This window comes from Rhinopithecus bieti, unplaced genomic scaffold (assembly GCF_001698545.2).
Source record: "Rhinopithecus bieti isolate Rb0 unplaced genomic scaffold, ASM169854v2 scaffold_947, whole genome shotgun sequence".
NCBI lineage: Eukaryota > Metazoa > Chordata > Mammalia > Primates > Cercopithecidae > Rhinopithecus > Rhinopithecus bieti.
This window is the reverse complement of record NW_016803664.1, coordinates 3,470,509-3,486,800: the sequence shown is the minus strand read 5'-3', so window position 1 is coordinate 3,486,800 and position 16,292 is coordinate 3,470,509.

The following is a 16,292-nucleotide window of genomic DNA, read 5'->3' as shown; positions in this document are numbered from 1 at the left end:
AGGAAGGAAGGAAGGAAGGAAGGAAGAAAGGAAGGAAGGAAGGAAGGAAAGAGGAAGGAAGGAAGGAAAGAGGAAGGAAGGAAAGAGGAAGGAAGGAAGGAAGGGAGGGAGGGAGGGAGGGAGGGAGGGAAAGAAAGAGAGAAAGAAAAGAACATGAACATCAATAGAAGCCATGAGGGTGTGTCTTTGTGTCTCCCATTGCATCACGTGCTAGATGTCTAGGAGCCTGCAGCAGCGTCCCTTGTACACTAGAGGATTCTGTTAATAGAGATTAGAGTGTATCCAGCTGAAGGGGATTTCAGAAAGAAAAGAGATTATTTCTTTTCTCTTTATGCAATTAATTTTAAAGAATGGGAGAAATGTCAATACTTCTTCCTGGAGGTTATGTAGAATGGTAAGCTATTTCTTCCTGAAAGGAGAAGATTTAGGGAAATTTAGCCAAGCATGAAAGGTGATTTGTTCCAAATCCTTTAATAAATGTACCTGAGTAAACCAAAATAATCTAAGTGTCTTCTGGCTGGTTTCAAAAGGAATGAAAATTTATCTGAAACTGAAACCATAACTCCCAAACCTGGTCTTCTTTTAGTACTCCTTATCAGTATAATGTCATGGCCATTTATCCAGTTTATGTGTAAGACAGAAACCTAGGGGTTATCTTTAATAACTTCTTTGTCTTCATTTCCTTCAAATCCAATGAGTCACTGAGTTGCATCCATTTCATCTTCTACATGTCTCTTAAATCTCTCTGCTTATTTCAAATTCTGCTGTGACTTCCTTTGTCCAGGCTATCATCACACTGGATTACTACTCTAACCTACTAACTGTTCTTCCCTGCATGCAGTCTTGATCCCCTCCAAGCCATTTCAGACCATTTTCTACTCCAAAACCCACCTTGTTTTGTTGTTGTCATTAATGCAGATCTGTTTATATTACTTCCTCCTTTCTCAATCTCCTTAAAAATCTCCAAAGTATGCTGGACATCTGATAATGTCTGTCCAGAAAATTTCTACCGTCCTTATGATAGTAACACCCTAAGTTTACTTTAGGAAACCACCCTTCCCCAAGGCGGTGGGATTACCCCCACCTCCAGCTCCAGAGTTATAGATGCCCTAATTGGCTTCCCTAGCCACAGAGATAATGTTAGGGAAGGGCACTTAACCCATACCTAAACCACATAGAGCACAGCATTCCCCTAGCCAAAGACTGGCTTCAGAGTGGGCATATGATTTAAGCAAATCCAATCAGAACGATTGACTAGTTCTTGGGACCATGATAGGAGCCAGACTGAAGATTAAGGATAAGGGTAGAGTCATGGGATCCCAGAGAGCTAAAACTGGGGCAGGAAAAGATAATCACTCTATGAATAAAACTTGTCCTTAGAGTGGGATTCACCATACTCTGGACTTCACCATAACATAAGCCAATGGTTCTTTTTCTTCCTTTCTTTATTTTACGAAGGCAGGATTGAATTTTCTATTACTGGCAACCAAAAGATTCTTAGCTAATATCCATCCAAGCTAATGTATTATTGCACATAGAATAAAGGCAAAGTTCTTAATATAGCTTGAAGCACATTTGCATTTGCTGCCTGAGCTCTAGCCACAGAGGCCTACTTTTAACTATTGTTCATGCCCTTCCCTCTTCCTGAAACCTTCCTGGCCTCCCACACACCCAATATTATGCATTCTGTCTTACTTATGCTTTAACTCTCAGCTCAAATTCCTTTCATGACCCCTTAAACAGACAAAATCCCCTTAATATTCACTCTGAAAGTCCAGGAAATATTCAATTTTGGTACTTATAAAATATTATTTGTGAGATTATTTTATAAATGTCTGTCTCTCTCACTTAACTCTAAGTTACACGTGAGAAACCCTCCATAAGTTTCAGTTAACAAAACACTGTTAAATAACAATTTGAATTATACTTGAAAGGAAGAAGAAAGTCATAGTAAATATCAACTGGTTCACTCACAAAATGAAAATAGGTTAATAAAATTTATTTTAAAGCCATCATAGGAGGAATTTTCCTGGTCACATCCAAGCAACTTATAAAAATGGGAAAATTTAAAAACAGATGTGTCAGAAACACATATTATTTTATCTAGAAAATAAATTGAATAGTTGAATTAACATCTTTTTAGTGTAGAAGGTTAAAGAATAAATTTGTCTTTAATGTAATTCAACCAAAGGGGGCAGAATACAACCAATGCATTAATTTAGAAGTGGATGGAATGATTTGGGGAAAAAAAATAAAATAAAATAAAATAAACAGAATTTCTGGCAAGGTTCCCCTTCTGATTCAGAGCTGCAACAAAGAAGCTGTTAAAATGTTTGCAATTTTGTTTCGATGTTGGATCAAATAATATACACGTGCAGCTATTGGAAAAAAGATTTTGAAATGATTTTGTTATATTACAACTTACGCAGTCCATCATGGTCAAAAGACCATTTTAGATGAATTTCAGTTTAAAGAGGTCATATTATTGCATCAGTTTTTTTTTTTCCCCTTGCTGTTCTATCCTCACTCCAGAGAAAAAAACACATATGTATAGGAAGGCTAAACTAACAATGTTGTTGCTCTAATGGAAGTTTCATAAATATAACAAAATTTATTCTATCCTTAGTGGAACGATACTTAGTTGTTTTCAATAATAGTTGAACAAAATATATATATATATCATGAGTCTAGACTTGGAAAGAGCTGTGACAGCACAATTAGAGACACCTAGAAAAATGCAGTATCCCCTTACCGTGGGGGATACGTTCTAAGACCTCCAGTGGATGCCTGAAGCCACAGATAGTACTAAACATGCAAGTGTACTATGCATGAATTTCTTTTTCCTTCTTCACAGTTTCACAGATAGAGGATTCATTCTTACTGTAGATCTTAGTAATCTCAGTAAGTAATTTTTTTTCTTTCTTTTTTAAGTGGAGAACTTACACTTTTTCACTTAAAGAAAGCATTTTATGGATCCTCTTTGGAATATCCACCATCATCACCACTCTTGCACTTTAGGGCCATCAGTGAGTAAAATAAGGGTTACTTGAACACAAGCACTGTGATACCACGAAAGTTGATCTCATTTACCAAAAAGCTACCAAATAACAAATGGGCAGGCAGCATATTCAGCGTGAATACACTGAACAAAAGCATGAGTCGTGTCCCAGGCAGCATGGAGCAGAGCAGTGTGAGATTTCATCACAAAACTCAGAATGGAATGCTATAGAAAACTTAGGAATTATTTATTTCTGGTATTTTCTATTTAATGTTTTCAGACCACAGGTGATTGTGGGTAACTGAAAGCACAGAAAGCAAAACCACTGATAAGTAGGAACTACTTTAAAATCAGAATGCTTATATCTCTAAATTAATTTTTTTCTCCAACCTGAAATGCTCTCCCTTCTCATTTGTGCCAAATTCAAGTTCTCCTTCATTTTCAACAACACAAAGAGCTCTCACTCCATAACCTGATTGTTCTGTTTTTTCTATATCTGTAGACTAGTACAAGTAGTACTCACTGTGTGGTATCAGTGACTTCCAATTGTCAATTCAAGGACTATACTATCTGTACTCCAAATCACCTGGAAAACATTTAAAATATATCTTCTAAATTGCTCCCCACCCTGCCTCTCCCACTTCCAAGATTTGAGTCAGTAAATTAGAACATCAGAGGAATCTGAAATCTTTAAAAATATTTTCTGGCCTGGTGTGGTGGCACACACCTATAATCCCAGCACTTTGGGAGGTGGATTGCTTGAGCTCAGGAGTTCGAGACCAGCCTGGGCAACATAGCAAAACCCCATCTCTACAAAAAATACAAAAAGTAGCTGGGCATGGTGGCACACACCTGTAGTCCCAGCTACTCGGGAGGCTGAGGTAGGAGGATCACTGGAGTCCTGGAGACAGAGATTGCAGTGAGCCAAGATTATGCCACTGCACTCCAGCTTGGGCAACAGAACAAGACCTTGTTTCAAAAAATAAGTAAATAATAAAAATATTTTCTGTACACCCCTGTTGATAGCAGCATTATGCACAATCTCCAAAAGGTGGAAGCAACCCATTGACAGATAGACAGACAAACAAAATGTTGTATATACATACAATGGAGTATTTTTCAGCCTTAAAAAAGAAGGACATTTTGACATATGCTACAACGTGAATGAATCTTAAAGAATTCTGTTAAGTGGAATAAGCCAGTTACAAAAAGATAAATATCATATAATTCCAATTATATGAGGTACATAGATTTGTCAAATCCATATAGACAGAAAGTAGAATGGTGATAGGGGCTAAGGGAGGAGGCCACAGCAGTTATTGTTTAAGGATATGGAGTTTCAGTTTTGGAAGATGAAAGAAGTTTTAAGGATGATGATGAAAATGGAAGATGAAAATGTTAGAGATGGATGGTAGTGATGGTTGCTCAACAATGTGAATGTACTTAATATCGTTGAACTATACACTTAAAAACAGTTAAGACTGTGCATTTTATGTTATGTATATTTTACCACAGCTGAACAAAACAGTTAAAATGCTAAGTTTTATGTTATGTATATTTAACTACACCTAAAAAAAAAAAGAAACACTGGAGGTGGGAAATGCTGGTCTCAGTTTTTTGTGTTGGTTCTTCATTCTTAATTATCATAATATTTTATTCACTCATTTCTTTATAAATAATGCATCATGCATAATTCTAGATGCTGGAGACATAGCCATGACTAAGGCAGACAAGGTCCCTGCTCTCAGAGAGCCATAATTCTACCATCTATGACATCTTATTTGTGAGGATGAGATGGTATAGCATGGGACAGAAACCCCAATTTTATAGTGGTTTTAACACTCAAGATTTTATTCTCTCACATAAAATACCAATTTGGCAGGGACTCAAGGATCCTTCCTGCTTTGTTCTTTATCAACCCTAGGGTATGACTGTATAGACATGATCCAATGTGACTGCTGAATAGAGCTGGTCTTTGCATCTGCATTCCCACCAGCAGGAAGGAGAAAATACAACCAAGGGCATAATCCTGATTTTAGATATACTCTCTGAAAATGACATCCCATTGACAATAACTCAAACAAATGCCCAGGCCTAGCTGCAAGGGAAGCTGGAAAATGCAAATGCAATCTTTATTCCTGGCAGACATGTGTTTAGCTAGAATTCAAGGGTTCTTTTACTGAAAAAGAGGAGAATGGACACTGGAAGAGAAGTATCAGAGTCTGCTACACAATTATTTTCCCAGCACATCTTGAATTCTTTGACGGATGAGAGGTATCTCAACATACAGAATTAAAAGGAAGAGCCCCTAAGGGGAAGGCAAAAAGATAATTCAAAACAATATCCCTCTGAGGGCTTCACCCCAGAACAGCGCACTTCCTATTGGGAACATTTCCTTTTGACCTGTAGACCTATGAACTAAAGAAACAAAACTTCTTTCTTGCACATTCCCAACATGCAGTAATTGAACAGGTATAAAATACTGCTATGAACATTGCTTTTTAAAAAGGAAGACAATTGATACACACAGGATTCACTGGTCCATAGCAATTTTGAAATCTAGCTGGACATATGTTGCCAGTTCCTTGATTAAAGGATCAATTCTACTGCCTGGGAACAATTCACTTTGGCTCTTGGCTCCACCCTCTTCATTTTCCATGGAAAATAGTCCATGTTTATGGCTGAATAATTTTTGCAGCCTGTTTCTGCCCACAGAAATTTGGATTTCATTTTGTACTTTCTATATCTTTCAGTCCAAGTTGATATAATTCTTTTAAAATCTTTGAGTTTTTAATGAATTACATTATAATCCACTCCATTAAATGGAATTCTTACCCAAAGGTCTCCTTCAAAATAAGCCCTTCTCTACCTTGGTCTTCCTATTAGGCTCCCAAGGAACAACATCTTGAAGATTCTTAGAAGCCCTTTTTTGATAAAGATGATCTGTGGGATATGCCCTTAAGATCCTCAGGGGATCTTTTATCTGACTAAATTGTTCTCTGAGGAATCACTTGAGATTTTTCTGAGATCATATCAATGGATCTTATTGTTCTTACCAGGATTTCATCTTTGTCTTGAAGCATTTTCCTTAATTGACAGTCTTACAGAGCCTAGAAGTGACAGTTTTATTTTCAAATTCAATTTTGTGTTCATCTTATTTCTTTCTTCTCATCTTTTACCATAAACAAGAAGAAGCAGCCAGAGGCCACCTTCAACATTCTTGCAGTGAATCTCCTTAGCTAGATAATTCAGTTCATTGGGTATAATTTCTGCTTTCTACTTTATTACAGGTGCCTGTGTTGCTAAACTTTCTGCCACTAAATAACAAACATCTTCCTCCAATTTCCAAGAACTTTTTCTTACTTTACTTCAAGCTCTCTCTACAAGCCTTCTTGAGGACCATCAGACTCTTTTACCAGTATCTTCATGGTCCTTCCAACTTCCACCTTCTTCCCCAAAGCCACTATCATATTTTTAGATTTGTATTACAATACCCCACTTCCAGATAAAAACCTGTTCCAGTTACTATGGCTGCAAAACAAATTACCCGAAAACTTAGTGGCTTAAAACCGCCATTCATTAGGCTCATGGATTCTGTGGGTCAGGAACTTTGAGGTAGTGGTTTGTCCTTGTGTTAAAAGATTTGTGAGATGAAAGACAAAGCTTGGGGATGGGAATCATCTGAGGTCTCATCCCTCACCATTCACTGGGGACCTTGGTCCTTCTCCCTGTGATTTCTTTGCATGGGCTAGTTTTAGCTTCCTCATAGCATGGTGGCTGGGTTCTAAGAGAGAGTACCCTGCCAGAGAGCCTGATGATAGCTAAATTGCTTCCTGTGACTTAAACTTGGAAGCCACACAGTGTTATTTCTACTTTATTCTATCAGTAAAGACAGTCACAAGGCCCACTCAAGTTTAAAGACTCCTCTTGTTGAGGAAGGAGTGGCAATATTCTAGTGGAGTATATGGGACCAGAAATAATGTTGTGGCCATTTTGGAAAATACAGGAGAAGCCTAGGAAGGTACTCCTATGATTGCGCTCTTGGATAATAAGCTCATCTCAGGCTCTGCTGCATTAGTTTCAAGGGCTGCCATAACGAAGTACCACAAGCTGGGTGGTAGAAACAAGAGAAATTTATTGTCTCACAGTTCTGGGGCTAGAGATCCATGATCAAGGTGTTAACAGGGTTGGCTCATTCTGAAGGATATCTTCCATGCCTTGCCTTGCCTTGCCTTTCTGGTGGTTTGCTGACAATCTTGGCATTCCGTGGCTTGAAGTGAAGGAGCATCACTTCGCTCTTTGCCTTCATCTTCACATGGTGTTCTCACTGTGTGCATCTTGCTGTATCCAAACTTCCCCTTTTTGTAAGGATGCCAGTCATATGGGATTGGGGTCCTCTCTAATAACCTCCTCTTAACTAATTACATCTGCAATGACTGTTTCCAAATAAAATTACATTCTGATATAGTGGGGTTAGCACTTTAACATATGCATTTAGGGTAGACACAATTAATGACAATTATGACACTGACCTAATGATAGGGGCAGGAGGTGGAGAACTATCCTAGACAGATAGGAGAGGGTCCCCAGAGAACCTCCAACCCACCAAGGTCATTTTGCACAGGGTGCTTGCCTAAACATGCCCATGGTGAAAAATTCTGTCCCTTAGCACATGCGCAGTAAGGGAAATAAATCAATGTGGAGGGGCTCAGGCTAAGGGTCTCGCAAGTGTACTGGAAGGATGGGGTGGAGCCACCAGGAATTCACACGTTACACAAATAGGGAACTGATATGGTTTGGCTGTGTCCCCACCCAAGTCTCATCTTGAATGATGATGTGTTGTGGGAGGTGATTGAATCATGGGGGCGGGTCTTTCCTGTGCTGTTCTCATGATAGTGAATAAGTCTCACAAGATCTGATGGTTTTAAACAGGGGAATTTCCCTGCACAAGCTCTCTTGTTTTGTCTGCTGTCATGTGAGACGTGCCTTTCACCTTTCGCCATGATTGTGAGGCCTCCCCAGCCACATGGATCTGTAAGTCCAACAAACCTCTTTCTTTTGTAAATTGCCAAGTCTTGGGTATGTCTTTATTGGCAGCATGAAAATGGACTAATACAGGAACCCAGCCCCATCAGCAGATACATAGAAGCCATTGTATTCAACTGTGAAGAGTGGGCAACCGGCAATCTGCTTTCAGGACCCCTCTTTTTGCTGAGAGCTTTCCTTTTTGCTTAATAAATTATACTCCATTCACTCTTCGATGTCTGTGTGACTAATGTTTCCTGGTTGTGAGACAAAAACCTAGATCTAGCCAAGCTAAGGAGTAAAAAATCCTGCATCCTAAGACATAAGAATTATCTACTCTATGGCCAGGTGCAGTGGCTCACGCCTGTAATCCCAACACTTTGGGAGGCCGAGGTGGGTGGATCACCTGAAGTCAGGAGTTCAAGACCAGCCTGGCCAACATGGTGAAACCCCATCTCTACTAAAAATACAAAAATTTGCTGGGCAGGGTGGCACGTGCTTGTAATCTCAGCTTCTCGGGGGTCTGAGGCAGGAGAATCACTTGAACCTGGGAGGCAGGATTGCAGTGAGCCAAGATCACGCCACTGCACTCCAGGCTGGGTGACAGAGTGAGACTCAGTCTCAAAAAAAAAAAAAAAAAAAAAAAACAGAAAAAAGTATCTACTTTATGCTATTTATTAAAAAGATTATCTGAAATAATACATAGAAAGTTCCTGGCACCTAGCAAATGATTAATAAATGTTAGCCATCATTATTTATCTTTGGATCCAGATAGACTAGCACAGTGCTTAGCACATAGCAAATATTGACCATCTTTGGGTTTTGCCTGCCTGGCATTCACTCCATCTTTTTCTGGTGAAAACACCTTGAAACAATCTTTTTGCTAGTCTTGGTGAGGCAATCGTTGAAAATGTTCTGCCCTACCCTCAAGAGGTGAGTATATGTGTGACCCAAGAATGCCATTCAGACTCTGTCTCCCAAAAATTAAATCTCGAGTAGAGTAACATAGAGATAGAAAATGACAGAGGTCATTTATCCTGCTAACAGTGCCATGAAAAGAGACTGACCTTTAGTTGCTGCTATCTGGATACTTAGAGCTGTTTTGACTCCTGGCCTTTTCACGGCCTGGTGCTTACTTAGCATTTCTTTTAATTCTTTGTGCTAGTCCACATCCTTGAGCACATTTCTTGTTTAGCTTAAGATAGCCAGAGTGAGTTTCTTTTGTGCAGAAACAGAAATAGACTGAAGTAGAAATTGATTCCTGGACATAGCAGTTACAACTGACACTTAGAATGACAATGTGAAGTTGGAAGGGTCATGGTGAGGCAGGAGACAGTGTGGACCTCCCCTTCTCTGGCTGGGAAAATGCCTATCTTCATAAGCATGTTGTATCTGGAAACTCAGGCAATGTGTCTGTCCAGGTGGAGATTTGGGAATCAGTAGAAAAATGGCAGTTCGTTGGATCAGGTTGGATACTTTTTCTTAGCCCAAGATAAGTTACTATAAGTAAGAGACAACTGGCTCATCAGAAAGCCGAGAGAGAGAGAGAACACAAACTGCTCAGGGAAGCCCTTTCTAATTGTGGCCTGTGATCAAAGAGGGATAGTAGTCAGATAATCTTGAGCTGAATTATTTCCCCTGAGATAAAGTTAGTGGAAATAACGTCTTAAGATTTCGAAAACTTGAGAAGAGATTTAAAAAAAAAAAAAAAAAAAGGCTCCTGGAAAAGCTCTACTAAGCACCTCCTTCTTGGCCTTCCTTGACTGATAAGACTTCACTTAGTCACCACTTTATAGCCCAACCACTGAAATACTTGGGATGTTGGAGCTGAGATTGGTTTTCTCTCTTTTGACTCAAGCTATTTCTTGTCATTGCCCCAGAAAATGTTAAAAGTGAAGGCTTTGGGGCTGAGAGGTAGAGGGAAGGGCAGAGCTCTAAGGCCTGTTGCTATGAGAGAGGACATCCTAGTGTTGGATGTGCACGGAGAGCCTACTAGGTTTCTAAGAAAATTGTTATTTCTGGATAAACACTTACCAACCTAAGGTAATCTCCAGGCCCCTGAACTCTTCTCAATGGAAAAGTGTGTTCTAAATTAGTTTAACCCTCACAAATGATCCTCTCCCTTGTCCTTTTCAGAGGTGGCCACAGTGGATACTAGACACTGACTCTTCTCCCAGAGGAGAGAACCAGAATCAACTACTTTTGCTGACCAATATATCCACTCTGTCACTGGAGCAGAGAGCACTTTATATTCCTGAGAAGCAGGATGTGACAAATTCTGTTGGTCAATGACCACTCTAAGCTGTTTCTTCCCCTTCCCTTTTCCATGTGAGTTTTTTTTTTCTTTAATTAAGATAACCTGACCTATTTCTACCATTATAGATCAGGTTAAATTTATCATTTAACCTCAGGTTGCCAATACACAAGGAGCTATTCTGGACCAACCTGATAATAATGCATATTGCTGAGAGATGGATGCAGTAACTGGCCTAGCACCTGGGGAAGGAGGGAGTTTTGAGATGTATGTAAAAGAGTTGCACTATTGCAGGTGATAACAATTATGATGATGCATGTATGAGAAAGAGAGTGTGCGTTATGGACATCAAACAGCTCAGGAGATTATAGCGGACAATAATTATTTTCACCTGCCAGTATAACAGGTTTCCCTTATAAAAGCTTTCTTGCCCGATGCTTGAGCCAAACAGTTGTAGACGGGCTGAACCTATACCTCTACAGCTTGGTTGGCATGTAACCCAAAATTGGTGTGTAAATTTATTCCATCTTCTTGGCTCAGTGAATGATTTAGGAAAGCTTACGTGATCCAACTCAGATAAATAGAGTCAGCCACAGTTTTGAAGGAATGATTGGGAAAGACACATTCTTTCCAAGGGATTGCTTGGCCGGTAGAATGTACGTTTGCAGCTCTCAGGGACTAACCTGCCACCAGGGAGAGAATGCCTGAAAATGAAGCTTGGGGGAAGCGAAAGCAAAGTGAGAACAAGAGTAAGAAAGAGAAAATGAGAGCCAATAAATATCCTTTTTGCTTAGCCATTTGGAGTAGGTGTAGTCTATTTGTCTGGAGCTCAGCACCTGTGAAGGCTCTCCTTTTGGTTAGGAAGTTTCTTTCCTCCCCAAATTAGACATCAGAAATTATGCTTTCTTCACCCCCCTTGTAGCTAGCTGGGCCAAAGCATGTGACTCAGGCCTCATCAGACATCCTTGTGAAATTTCTTTGAGATGAGAGCAATGTGAGAAAGAAATGCCACATGGAATCCATTTTTGCCAGTGAGAGTGACACCACTACCACTTGGCCTTCAGAGGTGGCATTATTGAGTTCCTATAACAGGGCTGGCAGTAGTGCTTGCGTCAATAAAGTTCCTGCTGGCAGTGCAAAATGTAGCATTGAATGCTAGGAGGTGAAGGCAGTAGCAGCGTCTTCAGGCTAGTCCTGACAACTGTTTGTGGTGGTATCCTGGAAGTTCATCCTTGAGCCTGGCTCTCTAGCCCTCCTGGCAATTCTGTGACCTACCAAATATCCTTTAATAGTTTTCTTTATGGCTTAATCAACCAGTTAGTTTTTGTCACTTTCAACTAAAACTTCTGGTACTAATGTAAAAATCAGTCAAAATTTGATAGACATATAAATGAATGAATGAATGGCAATTCTGTGAGTTAGACATTATACTTCCGTTGTATAGGAAAAATTGGCTCAGTAATATTAAGTTCATCCTGTCCAACATCATGCAGCTAATAAATCCTAGAGTAAAGATTTGAATTTTGGTCTTTTTTAAATCTCCAAAGTTCATGTTTTTGAAATAATTTTGTGGCAGATAGAGTAGACAGGCTTGCACAGAATTCATTCCACCCTTCTTATAGAGTGCCTTCCTATACTGCAGAGGCTAGAAAACTAAAAGTGACATTCCCGAGACTTTCACGCAGCTAGGAATATGATTAGGATCCACCAATAAGATGTACTTGTGTGAAAATTTAAGTTAGCACTGAGTCAAGTAGGAAGGAAGGCAGTGCCCAGGCCTTCGTTTTGATGGTACGAATCAGTTACAGTATGGTTTGGGGCCAACAGTTGAGGCCACAACTTTCTGATTCCCGAATTGTGGCAAGGTAGTGTGATCTTGGATCTGGTGAGTGGTATAGTAGTTTTCTGATCCGCAGCTTCCAGATTATTGCAGAGATTATTGCAGAGATAGACAGGTCAGCTCTGTAGTGTTGTTCTGGAATCCAGCCCACAGCCCATTCCTCCAGTCCCTGTAACTGTGGGCATGGGATTTCCTGTAGCCAATCCTTTCTGGCTAAAACTACTAGAATGGTTTCCATTATCTGCTTCTGAATCTTGTTTAATATGAACATGGATAGAGGTCAAGTACTACATAACCAAGCAGCAGTACACAGAGATTCTTATCTTTTCTGAGCTGCAATTAAAGATGAAAAAAAAGCATGCATTCTAGGTAAATTTATGTATTTCAATAATAAGCACCATGGACTTTGTGCTCTTGCCACACCAGAATCTCCAGAAACTGGGTGTATCAGTCAGCGTACCAGCAGGAAACAGAAGCCTCATTCACAATGGAAACTCTGAGGAGACTTTAATAAAGACTAATTTTGGCCGGGTGCGGTGACTCATGCCTGTAACCCTAGCACTTTGGAAGGCCAAGGTGGGCAGATCACTTGAGGTCAGGAGTTTGAGACCAGCCTGGCCAACATGGCGAAACTGTCTCTACTAAAAAAAAAAAAGAAAAAAAAAATTACCCAGGCGTGGTGGTGGGCACCTGTAATCCCAGCTACTCGAGAGGTGAGGCAGGAGAATCACTTGAACCCTGGAGGCAGAGGTTGCAGTGAGCCAAAATTGTGCCACTGCACTCCAGCCTGGGTGACAGAGTGAGACCCTCTTTAAAATATAAATAAATAAATAAAGACTCGTTTTTACTTATTTTTATTTTTTATTTCTATTTATTTACTTTTTTAGAGACGGGGTCTCACTATGTGCCTAGGCTGGTCTCGGATTCTTCCCACCTTGGCCTCCCAAAGTGGTGGGAGTACAGATGTGAGTCACCATGCCCAGCCTAAACAAATTTTTAAAAATATGGACTGCGCATAAAGAACCACAGGGGTCATACAGTGCCCCTAGACCTGAAGCAACAAGTGGAGGAATCTATTATGGAAACTTGAAGTCAGCTAGGTAGAGAAGGTGCTTTACTGGAGCTGTGAACTTTGGTTGCGGAATGCAGTCATGGCAACCTTACAGGCAAGGCTCAGGGAGGGAACAACCTCACACTCAACTGTTTTTTCAATCTCCTGCACATTTGCTGAGCTCACCTGGAAGCCACAGGACACAAGCCCCTGCTGTAGTCCTCACAGGACAGTCTGTCAGGGTGGAGAAAGATGGAACATGGATCTAAAGGGCAAATGGGAGAGATCTAGAAAAAATCAACAACCTCAGTGCAGTAAGAGATCATGAAGAATACAGGCTGAAGTGTTTTGTGCTGCTTAATTTTATAAGGCTCACAGATTGAGTTTATTCATTTTTTTTTTTTTTTAGACAGAGTCTCACTCTTCACCCAGGCTGGAATGCAGTGGTGTGATCTCGGCTCACTGCAACCTCTGCCTCCTGGGTTCAAGCGATTCTCCTGCCTCGGCCTCCTGAGTAGCTGGGATTACAGGTGCACACCACCACGCCCAGCTAATTGTTGTATTTTTAGTAGAGATGGGGTTTTGCCATGTTGGCCAGGCTGGTCTCCAATTCCTGACCTCAAGTGATCCACCCACCTTGGCCTTCCAAAGTGCTAGGATTACAGACATGAGCTACTGGGGCCTGATCTGAGTTTGTTCATTCTTTTTAAAGATAGTCAACATAATCTGCTCATGTGATTTGAGGTTGTTTCACTTAGTTTAGCACACAGTGCCTGGAGTATGAGAAGTGGAAGGTACTCTAGAGATCTCACTGAACACTCTGATTCCATAGATGAGGAAGTCAAGACTTAGGAACATGATACAAATTCCTCCAAAGTCACATATCCAAAAAGTTGCATAACCAGCATGCACACCCAAATCTACTGATGCCCAGTCCAGGGCTTCTTCCACTATTGGCAGTTAAAATCCATGCTGGACACACAAGTTGTGCTAATTACAAAGTGCCAGACTATGATGCAGCTGCAGTCTGAGCCTGGAGCATCCCTCTGCCTTAGTCTTATTATTCTCTTCATTTTAAACATTTACCTGAGAAGCTGAATTCCAAAGACACTTTCCCTAAAAATAACTCAAAGACATGCAGGAGGAAATTAGCATAATGTATTTTTTCAGCTATAATTTACAGTGTGTAATCTAAAAATGTGCGACAAAGCAATGCTAGTAGTGCAGAGAAAATTCCCCTGGGATATTTGGTTCCATTTAAAAACACCTCAGTATGGGGGGATGTGGGAGCAGCAGCCTGTGACACACTTCCATCAGGGCAAAATGTTATTCCAGTGATTCACAGCGAGAGGCCTGACAAACACTTTGAGTCGATATAAAGGTTCTTGCCATCAGGATAAAATGAGAATTGCAGTGGGTGGTCCCATTCTAGCCTCATGTCTCCTTCTACTTCTGTCCTGGCTTAGGTGGTTGCCCTGGCAACAGTGGGGTAGCAAACAAAACCATTTGGAACAACTTTTAGAAAGCCTTATGCACAGAGGCCTAATGTTTATTTGTTGCTGCCTTTTCCAAAGGCTTTCTTCCCCTGAGAGGGTGTGCTTCTTGGACTACCTTGAAAGCTAGTTCATGTTAAAGTCTTTGGCAGGGTCCAGTTGGAGGACTGGCCAGAGTTTGGCAGAGAACAGGAGAAAGGGGCTTTGCCTATCATTATTCAGCTTTGGATCCTCACACAGATGGCCCTGATCTCCTCCTCCCCACCTAAGAATTTTCTAAAATGACACCCAAGTTTTTCTTGGCAGAAGTTATAATTCCTGGCAAACAGTTCACTGCAGCTCTAATTATGATGACAGCTTTAATGGAGAAGATAATCATATTAAATGGTTCTTATTCAGTTCCATGTGATGAATTAGTGATTACCATAAAATGTGTTAAGCAGCTAAAAGTAAGGGGAAGGGATAATGTACTGAGCTACAAGTTGAGGTTTGAGGGATTCCAAAACTGGGTAGGAGATAGGATAAAATGAATTTCATCGGATACCAGGGGTGATCAGGCATCAAGGGAGAGTATTCTCAATAAACTGACTTGGCAGGACTCTTCCTAAAACTAAGTTAGGCAGGCCAAAGATAGGATGGGGACCAGGGGAGAGGCCTAATCGAGAAGAGGGTTCAGGGGAACCTGACTGAAGTTTGGTAAAGAAGTTTTTATCATATCCACCACTCATACAACATACTTGTAAATACTGTGACTCAGATATGGAAAGGTAAGAATGAAAAGGAGGGAAAGAGGAAGGGAAGAAAGGAAGGGAGGGAGAAAGAAAGGAAAGTTAGTAAAATTGCCTTCCGAATTCAGGCTCTTCTGTACGTTGTTACAAAGTTGTTTGTGGGGGAACACGTTTGGTCTTTGAAACAGCCAAAGGACATTAAGGGCCAGTCTTAAAAATAAGGAGGAGATCGAACTGAGTGACACTGTATGACTCTAAAGCAATGAGCTGGTAGTTCTTGTGTGGTTTGTGAATAGGGTGACCAAACTCAATCCATTTTGCCTGGAACTTTACCAGTTTTAGGACTGGACATCTTCCTCAGTTCCAGGTAAATCAAGAAGATTTGCCTAAGACTGTCCCAGTTCTATAGCCCCACATTCTGGAAAAGAGAAATAATCAGTCACCCTATTCATCAAAAGAGCTCTGAAGGTAGTTCCTAACAAGAAGTTCCAAAATCACTTAGAGTCATAGCACCTGACAAACTAGGCTTCCAATATAAGGGTTGTTTAGAAAACAAAAACAAAACAGCCTCATTCATTTAGTCACATATTATGTGAGAAAATAAATATTCACCCTGACTCCTATTTAATTAGAAATACCTTTACTTAGATACTTTGATTCAAATACAGGGCCCAAACACCTCTCTACAAATGTTTGGTTGAAGAAAGCTTATTTACCTAATTAGAATATTTATGTGCCATCATGCATGTTTTATTTTTATATTAATATATCTCTTTGTGTTTTATTACAAAATCTTGCTTTGAAAAGACATTCAAATTTGTTTTCAGTCATCTGTAAGCTACAATACGTGTAGTTACTATGTGTAGTAATCAAAGCGTGTGTGCGTGTGTGTGGTCTTCCATG